This window comes from Mastigoproctus giganteus, chromosome 11, assembly GCF_048544385.1.
Source record: "Mastigoproctus giganteus isolate SK-2022 chromosome 11, ASM4854438v1, whole genome shotgun sequence".
NCBI lineage: Eukaryota > Metazoa > Arthropoda > Arachnida > Uropygi > Thelyphonidae > Mastigoproctus > Mastigoproctus giganteus.
The window spans coordinates 42,869,047-42,883,162 of record NC_143585.1 but is presented as its reverse complement, the minus strand read 5'-3'; the positions used below and the strand labels follow the sequence as shown (position 1 = coordinate 42,883,162).

The 14,116-nt window shown below is 35.5% G+C and overlaps 1 protein-coding gene across 3 annotated transcripts in view; it reads right to left on the bottom strand.

The window, feature by feature from the left end:
• LOC150077951 (DDB1- and CUL4-associated factor 8-like) overlaps window positions 1-14,116 on the bottom strand; it is a 227,606-nt gene that overhangs the window by 56,465 nt on the left and 157,025 nt on the right. The gene's annotated exons all lie outside the window — the stretch shown is intronic.

Genomic DNA, 14,116 nt, shown 5'->3' with positions numbered 1-14,116 from the left:
AAAAAAAAAATTTACACACAGTAAAATACTGATTTTACTATGTGTAAAATTTATTCAAATCTAATATTGCTGTGTTGTAAATATTGTATGGCTAGAAGGAATAAACACTACTGGAATTTGTTCAAAGAAAAAATACATTTGAAAGATGTGATAAAAAAAATTCAGTATCATACCGTCTACATTTTCACACATTCCTGTATAATTATGCTCAAATCCAAGGGCCCCCCAAGGGGGCAAAAAAATAGGCCCTACTACTAAAGTGAAGAAAATTAGATGTGGGACTGCGATTAAAGAGTTCTTATGTTTCCATAATTTCGAATCTTGCATGTGAGAAATATTTCTGTAAGTGGTACACTTCTTTGTTATAAAAGTGTTAACATTAGTAATCTAATTCAATTTAAGTGCAATCTGACATCACACATTTTAGGATGCACTAAGGCAGAATTTTCATAATTAATGCATGAAAAATAAAGTCAAACATTAAAAACAAAATTAATGTATTAACACCACTGGTTGCAAAACAGTTGGTACAATGCCAAGCATGACACAGAATAAATCAAAATACAAGTAAAAGTGAAAATTACTATTTCTGTAAGTTACATCATGCATTACTTATTCATATAGAGCCATTACTTGTTTTGTATAAACAAGTTTTTATTTTAAAATAATTTTGAGCAATATTCATTATAATAAGTTTTCAATATAACACACAATACAAGTTTTCGATATAATACAATACATTTACTTTATTATTATTATATATATATATTTTTTTTTTTTTTTTGGCTAGTGAAACAAAATCATGAGCCTTCTTGCACTACATGGCTAATACTAATTCTGTTCCCACCCAAAGTTTGTTGTAATGGGATTTTACTGTATTGCATAAATTTTTTGGTAGAATGTAGCCATTTCAATTCACATCAATTTTCACTATTCACAAAATATTACCATCACACTTACAATGTTACAAAACTGTGACTGTGTGAAGAAGAACATATGAGCAGTCACAATCTGATAGTATGTTTTGTGAATAAATAATGAAAACAGATTTTTGACTTTATCCAAAAAGGATATGTATATATGTAGTTATTTATTATGCATATTAATTGTCTCAATGTAATTTTCAAAAATTATTTTAACTTCTAAAATTTTATATTTGTAATAAACTGTTTCTTAAGCCATGAACATAATGCTAGCATGTTTTTAATGTTTCTCATCAAGCTGTAACCTTCAGTACCATTGATGGACATTATGAAGGCCAGTTTGACAACAGCATGAGAACAGTGACAGTTAGGTCACTGTTCCACAGAAAAGCAATAGCAAAGAAGCTGCAAAAGGATTCAACCAACAACCTTAGAGAAAAAAAATGAAAGCAAAAAACTGAAGGGCCTCCTAATCTGAACCAAAGCTGAAAGACGTATGAGAACTGAGTAAGCAATGACAACACAGTGAAAAAAATCATGCAAGTTTATTTAACCATAAAGAACAGTATTACTTACCTTCATTATATTCTCTAGCCCAGGGGTGGCGAACTTATGGCATGCGTACCTAAAGTGGCAAGCATATAAATTTTTTGGGCACGTGGAATTCAGTGTCCCAAAAAAATTTAAAACTTCGAAACAACACCACTCCAGGAATCCACCTTGAGTCGTCACCTGTGCATGCCCGTTCTCTCTGGCAGGCATGTAGTGACGTCACACCATTCAGTAAATAGCTGTATTCATGCAGTGATTTGTTTGAATTTGGAGTAGTGAGAGGTACTGATGAAATTGTGACAAAACTGTGTGATTAAATGTCTTGAATATCGCCTTTCGAGGGGCACACAAAAATTTCCAAGGGGCAAACAAGGATAATTTTTTAAAAGATTTAGCCAATTTTGGCATGCACCATTAAAAAAGTTAGCCACCCCTGCTCTAGCCATTCTTCCAATATATTTCAATACTTGTGGATGGCAATGGATGCCACAGCAGACTGCTGCTTCTTAAAATGAAACAGCATCAGGATACCCTCTACTCAGTGGCTTGCCTGCCTTGGAGAGAATCCATCTTTGAGAAAAGATCAAAATTATAGGGCAGATCTGAGGGTATGACAGATGATCTGCATTTCCTAGGGCCACTGTGCCAAAAGGCCCTTAATGTTGTGTGAAATATGGCACTAAGCATGATCATGAAAAATTTGAATCTGTGCAGAAATATGGATGCTTCTGTAGTCAGAAGTGTCAGAAGCAAATAACATATCAGAAATGAGTAGAAGCATGCTGCATTGATAATGTACTCCATGAAACTGTATTCTTATTACATGATATGCATATTTTGTTATTGAGTTCCCAGCAAAGTTTCAGTGGATGTGGGAAGACCAAAGATAAAGCCATGCAGTAGTATAGCAAACTCTGGTGTATCCCCAAGTGTAAAGACTCAATTTTGAAGCTCCTATCATTTATTTTATTGGTTTGATATAAGAATGTTCCAGAATTTAGGACTGCTCTTTGGCTGGGGATCCTGGTGCTTTGCACCAGTTCACTACATATACACTACACCTGAAACCATGCACTGGAATGTTACTTCATTTCTGACTCATATAAAAGCAGACCATTACCACAGTTGAAGCAACACCTGTTTCAACTAGAGTGATTCAAATGAAACAATCAGTTTCAAATAGAATAGAATACAACTCTGTATGGTATCATTTGAAACAGATGCTTTTTAAACTACGGCAATGAAATCATATGATACCATACAGAAATGCATCCCATTCCTGGTAGTAACATTCCAAGTGAATGTTTAGCCAGTGCACAATGGTACCATTGCTGCAGCTTGGTAAGATGATGGACCCAATGTGCTAAAATCTTTTGCATGGCAAGTTTTTATATCAAGATATGTTTGTAGGCACATCCCTGCCTTCACATCCACAGGCACATTTTCCAGCATCTTTTAATTTACAACTGACTAAATAAAGCTAACATCTCCCATGGGATTGGGGATCATCTAGAAAAGATTATCATTTGAACTGTCCCACCCATGGCTAAATGCTGAAATCCACCATAACTGGAAAAATATCAATAACTGCATGCTTCACTCATACCTTACAACCATTCATTTATATTAGGTTCTTATACAACCTCAATTTAAATCCAGAAACAGTGATCCAACTTCATAAACACTGTTCATTTGATTTTTACAGTGAAAACCTATAGTCCATTACTTCACATTCTTTTACCAAAAAGCCTTACTGGTGTGTTGTGTGCAGGAAGACATTGCATGATCCACTAATAACACACTACATAAATATATTCATTTGCAGTTTTGTGCAGTATAGGAAAGTGGGGAGGGGAAAAGTTGCCACTATCTTGTTGTTTTTGTTATTTGGTTTTTAGGAGCATTAGCAACTAAGGCCATATTGCTCCGGGGATATGCGGTGGTCATTCCCTGACCTTTCCGCATCCTCCGTATTTGGTGGTCACGGGCTCAAACCCCGGTCTTATCAGGAAGCGTGTACTATGCACTGCTGCTCCTGCCTACCTGGCTACAGAGGCACCCCGCCACTATCTTGTATTCAACCCTTATACTTATGAATCAATACCAATATTTGTAGTCTTCCCTTCCTTCCTATTTGATGATATTAAAATCCCAAAGAGGGTGTATACTCTGTTTTTTTTTTTAAATAACTTTATCAATATGCAACTTCTAGAAAGTCAAGATTTAAATAATGTGAACTCCCAAGCCCACATTTGATTAACTGCATGGTTAATAAAAAAGACCACTTCAAGCAGATCATAACAAAGTAAGCTGGTCAGAATCAGAATGCTGAAAACAAATAATATCTTATGCAATGACTCTAACGTGCTAGTGTATAATATAGGAATTTGCTGATAAGCTGGAACACAGATTTCCTGTTTACAAGCACAGAAAATCACATCACAGATATGATTTTGTATTAACTTCTTAACTTTGCTTTCAGTTGATCACGTCAACAAAGCTGGATCACAAAGCCTCAAATGCTACAAGACAGTTAAGCAGTTTTGCCAATTGTTACTTGTTTGGAGAGGTCTGAGTTTAAATACAGTTGGAGAAGGGAGGAATTTTTAAACAGCCCTCTCAATCAGGTCTGAAGTGGAGAGAATAAGGCTTTTTTTAAATTTTTTAAAATTTTTAAAATTTTTTTTTTAAATTTTTAAATGAAAATGACACACAATATGAAAATTAGTCCATGAATACACACTCATGTAGCCAAGATATACATGCAAAAAAAATCTAACAATTACATTCTTGGTGATTTGGTTATCATAAGAATTGGCACACTACTGTCTAGGTAGCCAATGCCCAATAATTCCTACAAACAAAAGGACTAAGCTTCAATGCACAGTGAATCCCCTAGATCTGCAGAGGAAAAGACAGAATGAAGATCATGGTGTAGAATTACACCATGCTCTTCCACCTGCAGCAATACCACTTAGAATCTGCTGAATTAACACTAATCAGATAATAATGATATTCTTACCAAAATTTGTAAACAGGTGGCGTGTACAAATTTTTAAGTTATTAACAATTATTTCATTTGCTTTCTTTTTTTTTTTTTTTTTGTTACGTTAACATTTATTCCCTTTGCCTTCTCGAGGCCTGACATAGAATGCCTTGAGATGAGTGGTCAGAAGTGAGGGAGCAGTAGCACGCACTCTGAGTGGCCCAGGTTCAAGCCCATGACTGCTAAATATGATTAATATTTATACTGATGATTTATTGTAAGCTCTACTGACCTGGTGGTCATGCCAGAGTATGAACAAGATTACACAAAATAGCCTGCTCCATTCAACCTAGGAAAGGAACAGTTGCTGGTAGTAGATCAATTTTTAAGGACTAACAAAACATTTCATGTGTCAATGCAACAACAAATGAATGATATAAAAAATATTTTACCTTAAATAGAATGTAAAATAATATTGAACAAAAGTCAAATTTCATCAGGTACGTGATAAATAACACTAAGAAAATATACATAAATTATTACAGAATAAGCATTTCCTACACAACTGCTAAAAGGACAAAAACACACAAAACAGCATATAACATTGATATATTTTCTTTAAAATATTAACAGTTACAAGTTAAAGAACATGGAACAGAGAATTTATGAGACAGTGTGACAGAATAGACAGCAGATGGTGAGAATACAAACAATTCTGCAATGTTAAGATTTATTCAGAGAAGGGAACGTTAAATGGATAACATCATAAAATTTAAGAAATCACACTTTATCATTTGAATGATGCTTAATTAGTTTATGGGTAGGAAAAGGATAAAAATTAGGAAACTAATAAAATTATTACAAAATTTTCCCTTAATTAGTTTCAATATTCAAATTAAAAGGTGGCTAATTTCTTAATTCCATAATGAATATCATCTTCGGGTTAAGTTTTTTGGGTTCTGAAGATAATTATATGTGACCACTACTGGCATCCAATCAATCTTGAATGGGAAGAACATGATGGTTACAGTTCACTTCCAATCTCATACAAGACTGCACAAGTCATCTTTGGTACCTTGCCCCATCCATCACTGAGCTGGTTGGTTACTGATATATTCTTGCATATCTGATTTATTCAGATATAGGCTGATGTAAGAAGTCTGATTCCCTAAGGATCGGTACTGTTTTTGATTTTCCTAAATGATATCCATGAAGGGATACAGGGCATGATGTCAAGATTGGTAGAATAGTTAAATTGTGCAATGAAGATTGCACCATTTAACCATTTCTAAGCACATCTTCATCAGGTTAACTGAGAAAGACTTCCTGGATGGTCAGAAAAGTGACAGAGTTTCAATGCTGAAAATTGCAAGGTCTTAACACTTGGAGAACAGCAACAAAGGCCTCTGTAGTTGAGTGGTCAGGAGTGGGAATGCAGTAGCACATACTTTGAGTAGACTGGGGTTCAAGCCCCTGACTGCTAAATACTGTCAATCTGTCAACCTGCACTGGACCAGCATGGCAGATTATGGTCCATTTCTCTCAGCATGAATTGGTGAGGAAGCTTCCATCCTGTAGTGGGTTGATAATGGCTGCAGTTTACTTTTTTTTTTTTTTTTTAACCCAAAACAACTTATATCCTTTGTGGGGGTTGAACTAAAAAACAGTAGAGGAAGATTGGTTTTTTTAGGAGCATTAGCAACTAAGGCCATATTGCTCCGTAGTAGAGGAAGAAAGGGATTTGGTAGTTATGATATGAACAGACAAAGTTCTCCACACTGTGTAGCCAACAGGCAACAAGGAAAGCCCATGGTGTCCTATTGATGATTGATTCATTGTACATTTGCTTGTAGAAATAGGAAAGTCATAATCACACTGTAATAGGCAATTATAGGACCATGCTTGGAATACTGTGCTCACCTAAAAAAAAACAAGAACAGAACTTCTTGAAAGGAAAGCCAGGAAACATGAATGGCAAGATTGGCAAAAGGATGTCCACATGAGGAAAGACTTCAAAATATGTGGGCTACAGAGTTTGGAAAATTGACACCAAACAGAAGACTTGATTGAGGTGTATAAGGCCCTGAGAGGGGAAAAGTAAAATGAGTGAGGGTGGAATTTTGACTGTTATAAATGATTATAGAACTAGGTACCTATGTGAGGAAAAAGTCAAATAGGTAATTTATTTTATTATTTGTATTTTGATTATTTATTATTTATTTTTTTTTGGCCAGTGCAACAAAAGCCTAGGGCTCCCTTGCACCATATGGCTAATACTAATATCAAAGTGAGGTAGTGCATTGCCATTTTCACTAGACAATGAAATCAGTGGAATTTTCATGGAGTTATGGCATAAGTCAGTTATTCAACGTATCTAAGTAAATGTCTATATGGATAGTCTTTTCCATACAAATCAGGTAATGTATGCAGTGCATTACATTTTAGGCACATTTGATTTTTTATTTCTTAAATTAACCAAATTTTCATTTTACCTTTCAAGTATTTCAACTTTCAAATGGCAATAATATGGAAGTGATTATTTTCGTTTCATTGCACATGCCTCAAACATAATATTTACTCAACATTTTATTAACACTTTACTTATTTCTTCTTGGATTTTAATAAAAATTGGAATTGAATTTATTCCAAAAAAAAACAAAAAAAAACCCACCTTTGATTTAATACACTAAACAAGGAGCTACATGTACCTCAGATCTAATATTCAATCAACATTTTTGAAATATACTTTGCTTATTTCTTCCCAAATTTTAATAAAATTGAAGTAAAACACCATTTCTGTGTGATCAGCATACTAAACAAATAGCAATAATTCATTATTTATGTTTAGTAAATAAATAAGAAAAATTAGCTCTTCAAAAAGCAATTTTATGTGCAGCACTTAGAATGACTTGTTTCTGCACATCTGCCATATTGTCCATTCATTCCTCCAATAGCTGCACAACAATAACAAACAATAACTAGTACTTTGGCTATAATATGTGGCATATGTATAAGCAATGTTATGTGATATCACATGAAAAAATAAAAATAATTGCATTTCTATGTCCGCTTTTAATGGAATCTGGGATGGCTCAGCAAATCTTTCTAAAAGAGCCAAACATAAAAATTTGTAGAGAGAGAGAGAGAGAGAATAAATTTTCTGAAATGAAATGGGGAAAAAAAAAAAAAAAAATCCCATTCATGCTTGATAACTGAGTGAAGATTTCTGTTGCTCCCCACCCAAGTGGTGTAGTGGCTGATTTTCCCACTCAAGTGAAAGTGATTCCTTCACTGAAGCACTGCTGCCACAAAATGTCTACAATAACAGAAGCTTTTAGCTTTTAAAATTAAATGCCTTCAGAGAAAGATGTGTGAACACTGGTACAATGGATAAAATCCTTTACTCAGAAATTTCCTAAACACAATTCATGGTATACCAAAATATGTTCCTGATTCATTCTTGAAATATGTAATATGTGATTCTGATCAGTTCAATACAATTCTGTTGGCCCAGGTTAAAAAAATACTGTGCAAGCATATATGTTGTATGATATATGCACAATAAAAATTCAAAATTAAACTAATCAATATTATATTAAAGAAAGCAAGGGAGAACAGTAAAATGAGAGAGAGAGAGAAAAAAAAAAAAAAAAAAAAACACAGCAAACTGGGAGATACTAAGGAAAAATGGGAAAGGGAGGGAAACAGATGGGAGTTGAGAGAAGAAAGGAAAGAAAAGAGAAAGAAACTGAGCATGAAAGACAAGTGCCTATTCTTTTTCCCTTTCTCTTTATTCCTATAAGTCAGACCAAAATTAATAACAAAAAATATATTTGGGAAAGGTACTGCCCATGTGTATATGACTAGTGGTCACTCTTGTCCACATATTTCAGTTATTCTTGAAAACAGGAAAGGTCTAAAGTAAGCAGCAATAGAAATAATAAAACTGCTTGTTCAGAAATTCATGCGCCACAATTGTAATGGAAATATATGATCATCTATTGTGTAGTTTGTTGCAGAATAGATGAAGAAATTTTCATTCAGCCAGGGAGTAATAAATGATTTCTATATACACTTTGCTTATTTGCATCATGTAAGTAATACTAAATACACAACCAGATTTGTGCAAATAATAACCTATCATGAAAACTGGGAGAGTATTAGTATTAACTAAATTGCGCAAGGAAGCCCCAGGTATTTGCTACAACAGCCAAAAAACATAAAATAAGATAAATAAATTGATAATAATAATAAAAATAAAATAAATAAATAAAACAGAATTTTAGAGCTATAAGGCCCAAGCTATAAAAATTTAACTAACATAAGTTAGTGCATGAGCATTTCTGTACACAGCTAAATTTTTTGAAGCAAACTGAAGTTTGAAGTCTAAATTTCTTGCAGGTTACTTATATTTCACATATCAACTCCTTAATAGTGTTGCACAACCATGGGTTGCATGACATTATACAGAAGTTTGAGAAGACATGAAGTGTGTCTGTGTGTTATGAGAGAGGAAAGCAACAGGTTTGAAGGCACTGTTTGATGATGTTACTATTGCAACGACAGAGTGCAGCATACATTTCATATTCATCTGCCAGTGGCAGAGTGGTTAGTACACAACTGAACTTTTTATGATGAACTGTCTGAAAGTCCTGAGATGCAACTACGCTGGTACCTGTATAAACTGCATATGGTACAGAAACAAACTTTAGTGTCCTTGAGAAATGTTTAGATTTGCTGTTCATTTCCTGATTAGAATGGGGGTGAACCACAGGACTCTTCTTGTTGAGCACATCAACAACTGGAAAAGCAAACCATGCATTTGACTCAGTCCCTCATGAGAGGCTACTATATAAGTTTGAATATGTTGGGAAAAATTCTAGGATGGATTGCTGGGTGGCTGCAGAGCAAAAGGTTGTGATTAATGGATATGCTTCAGACTGGTGCAAAGTCAGCAGTGGAGCCCCCACATATTGGTTCTTGGACCGCAGTTGTTTGATTTTCATAAACAACATCGACGATAGGATAGAATGCATGATGTCAAAATTGGCAGATGACGTAAAGATTGGTAGAGTAGTTAATGATCAGTACCAAGGTGATGCTCAGTGTTCAAGTCATCCTTCAGGACGAGTTGAACATTCAGAAGCATGTGTGCAGGAGGGAAGCAAATAATTTGTTTTTTTATCTACTCGTTTCTCCTCCCCCTCTCTCTCCAGCCAATGCAGCAAAAGCCTGTGGCTTGCTTGCACTATATGGCTATTACTGTAACTTAGAGGGAAAAGGAAGAGGTGGAGAGTATATGAAAATGGATGGTAATTGTTGGAAAGGGAATATTACACTCAAATGTTGTCAATGAAATTCCACTGCATTTCCAGATTTATAGGTGGTGTCTTTTACCACTAAATTCATTACAGAACATATCTTCTTTGTAGAGGTTAAACCATACATTCCTGTGACACGCACCACAGACTGGTACACAGTACCCCAGAACTCCTCATCCAGTGTTATTCCCAACCTTCAGGCTAGAAGCTGCTTAGACACAGTGAAACAACAGGAAATGGGGAATATTACATTCACATGTTGTTGATGAAATTCCACTGCATTTAGAGATTCACAAGCAGTAAATCTGGAAATGCAGTGGTGTGTTTTACCATTAAATTCATTATAGAACAGCTCCATTGTAAAGATTAAACCATACATTCTTGTGACATGCACCATGACTGGTAAGTACCACAGAATTCCTCACCCAGTGTTATTTCCAACCTTCAAGCTAGAAGCTGTTTACACACAGTGAAACAATCCCACATATTTGTTGTCCAGTAACGCAACTGTTTCTTGATATATTTCCTGAAGACTGCATAATTTCCTGTCTGTTCCCGATTTCTTGGCCACATTGCTGACCAAACCTCAACCCGTGTGATTTTCTGGTTTTGGGAGTCACTTGAAGGACAAAATGTAATGAGATGGCATTGAAACAAACATCACAAGAAGGCACACTGGAGATATTCTGAAGGAATTGTTAGAGCAACAAATGATGATGTGGTCCTACAATTCCAAGATAATATTGACTCAATGGACAACTCATTGAATAGCATGATGAGCATCAATATCTGACATGGTTACTGTTCTTGGTCTGAATTAACCTCTTGCACAGCTTTTCACTCTTTAAAGAATGTACAGTGTCCACCATCCTCCCCACCCACTTGCATTCCAAACTTCATGAAAACTACTTTCTTTTGCAGCATTCCTTTTTACATTGTCAACCACTATCCATTCTAAATTTCCGCTTTGTACAATTAGCTGTTTACAATCTACAAGCCTTCAAAAGTGATGTAATTTAACTATAAGTATCTTATAATTCTGCCATTCTAATCAGGATATGAGAAGATTTTTTGTAACAAGACATACTTCTATTTTTGCAAGAACCTCAAGGTCTACCAATTTATTTTTGTAATTTAGGTATAGAGATCATGCTGCCATACCTCAAAATTACTGTCAATAGGTTATTTTCTCCAGCTTGATACACACTGTCATTTAACATATCTTTATGATAACAAAGCATAACTAACTCACACACTGAAAGAATAATGAAATAGGATAACCTATCCCGATAGGAGCACGTGGACTGCAACATGGGAATAAAAGCTTGACTAGGTGAAAACAACCAGTAAATGAGTATATGTAGAACAGGCATGCAGTGTTAATGTGAAAAGCACAGGAAGGGACTATAGTATAAAATCAGCATCTGCAGATGCATTCAAGTACTTTAACATACAGACCATGATGTGTATAAGACATTCTGCAAGCCCACAGAGGCTTGACTCAATACTAAAAAAAATAGGCCTTATTTTGACATTTATCAAGGGCAAGTTACTGCAATGGATAAAGGGATGGTTGAGTGGGAGACAGCAGAGAGTGGTAATAAATGAACACTGCTCTACATGGATTAATGTTATCAGCGGAGTCCCCCAGAGTTAGGTGCTGGGCCCATTGTTGTTTTGTGTATTTATTAATGATATCAATGAAGGTATATCAGGCTTAATGTCCAATTTTGCAGATGATACAAAGGTTGGCAGGGTTTTTAATGACACTAAAGACAGTATGCTACTGCAATAGGATCTAGAAAAGTTAGGCAGATGGGCTGAGAAGTGGCAACTAGAGTTTAACTTTGACAAATGCAAAGTAGTGCATATGGGTAGCAGTAACCCAAGAGAAATGTACCAACTGTGTGGTACTGCACTCAGGGAAGTGGAGAATGAAGAAGACCTGGGGGTAATTGTGCAGTCAGATATGAAGTTCTCTGAATAGTGCAGATGGGCTGCCGGAGCAGGTAATGGAGTTTTGTCAATGATATATAAGAATTTTGATAGCAGAGACAAGGAGGTGATTATCCCTTTGTATAAGGCAATTGTTAGGCCACACCTTGAGTACTGTATACAGGTCTGGAGGCTTCATTTTAGGAAGGATGTAGAGTTTCTAGAATGAGTACAGAGAAGGGCAACAAGATTGGTGAGAGGAACAAAGGGGTGTACTTATGAAGAAAGGCTTTTCTGCAAGTTGCAGCATCTGGAGACTAGCCACCTGCAAGGTGATCTGACTGAGGTCTATAAGGCCTTGAATGGTTTGAGCGGGCTCAATGCTGATGAGATACTTCCACTTGCTCAGACTAAGAATCTGAGGAGGCATAGATTCATATTGAGGAAAGACAGTTGTAGAATAGATGTGCAGAAGTTTGCCTTTAGCCAACGGGTAGTTGATTGCTGGAACAGACTTCCATCTGTTGTTGTGGAAGTTGATAGCTTAAATAAATTTAAGGCTGAACTAGACAAACATTGAGTGACCGGATGGGTGAAATGGGAAATTTTTTTTTGGCTGATGCTGTATAAGCTTGCTTTCTTGCATCATATGCCTCAACTAATGCTAATATGATACTCTTAATTAGGCACAATAATTGGTGCATGTTAGGCAAGTGTGTCTGTCTCAAAGACAGAGCATATAATGGGCTGTTCAGACCTTCCACTGTGAGCATATACCAAGAGTGGCAGATAAGAGCAAAACATCAGCTTACACAACACCTGCAGCATGAAACTAACAATAAATCAATAGGATGAAAGACAACTGCAAAAGACTGCTGGTTACAATGTGAGACATTTCAGAGCAGTACTGTGATGTACTCTTCATGGATAGGACCTATATCTGTGCCTCATCTGGTGTGCTGAAAATGCCATGGTTGGATAGTGGATGGTTAGAAGGTGTAGTGGTTGGACAGATTAAGTTACCTTTAGTATCAATGCTAATGAAAGTGTGGCAGCAAACAACAACAAGATGCAATGAAGCCCACATGCATAATGCAGATGGTGAAGGCTGGTGGTGATGTTGTGATCCATGAAATGTTTTGCTGGGATGCCTTGGATCTGTGATAGATGGGCAAAATGTTTGAGGAACAGACTTGCCACACATAACTGCTGCATCAATGTATACATTGATGCTCCTGGTGTTCTCTGATAATGTCTCTTAGCAGGATAATGTATTGCACCACCAGACCAGAAGCACACAAGAACATTTTGCTGAATACTCTGAAGAATAGACCCTCCTCCATCAGTCCCCCACCCCAATTCCCCTTACTTGAACTCGAACGAATCTGTAGGATGACATCTAATGGGTTGTCAGTCATGGAAATCTCATACCTGTCAATGCAAGACCATTATGTGATGCTACACAGACATCATGTTGTAAGGTACTTGAATGCATCTGCAGATGCATTCAAGTACCTTACAACATCCAGGCTATGGTGTGTATAAGACATTCTGCAAGCCCACAGAGGCCAGACTCAATATTAAAAAAAAAAAAAAAAAAAAAAAATAGGCCTTATTTTGACATTTTTCTCGTGTATGTTTTTACTATTTCCATTCCTCTAATCTGATGCCTCAGCAGTCAACCCCAAATCCGGATCCATAAGAGAATGATAAATGTTTTTCCCACATTATTCAAAGTAAACAGCCTGTTGATTCTGATTGTTCCAAGTGATCATTTAATATTAATAAATCAGTTTATAGGTGAGAGATAATTTGGTTGACTGATGGTAAATAAAAGTTGACATGCTTCTTACTTTTGTCAAATCAAAATTTGTTTGGTGGCATCCAGGTGGTGATTTAAATCAATGAAAAATTAACTTTGTGAAGAAGTTCATTAAACCCTGATTGAAGATCTCACCAACACTGATTCAAACTCTTCAAAACTGACTTTCAATTTCATGACATCTACAGTCACTTGTAATGTCAAATAATAGTGCAGTATTATAACAAAATGTCCAATGTTCTTAACAATTCTTTCTGTGGGCTAGGCAAACATTTAGGACAAAATTTTTCTGACTTCTTTTCTGATCCCTTTCATTTACAAAATCTACCATCAGCCAATGGTGTTACATAGTAAAGAACTATGGTGGATAGGTGATTTAGAAGTAACAGCAATTTATTCATAATTAAAAGTTATGGTAATTAAAAAATCATTTTATTTCATTTCAATTAAATATTTGAGTAACAATGATTTTTAGTAAAATTTAAAACTGTCCACGTGTGGGAGTAGTTTAGTTATAAAAATGTCTTTCTTACAAGATCACACCAAAATCAACTGTTGCTTATTTTATTTATTTATT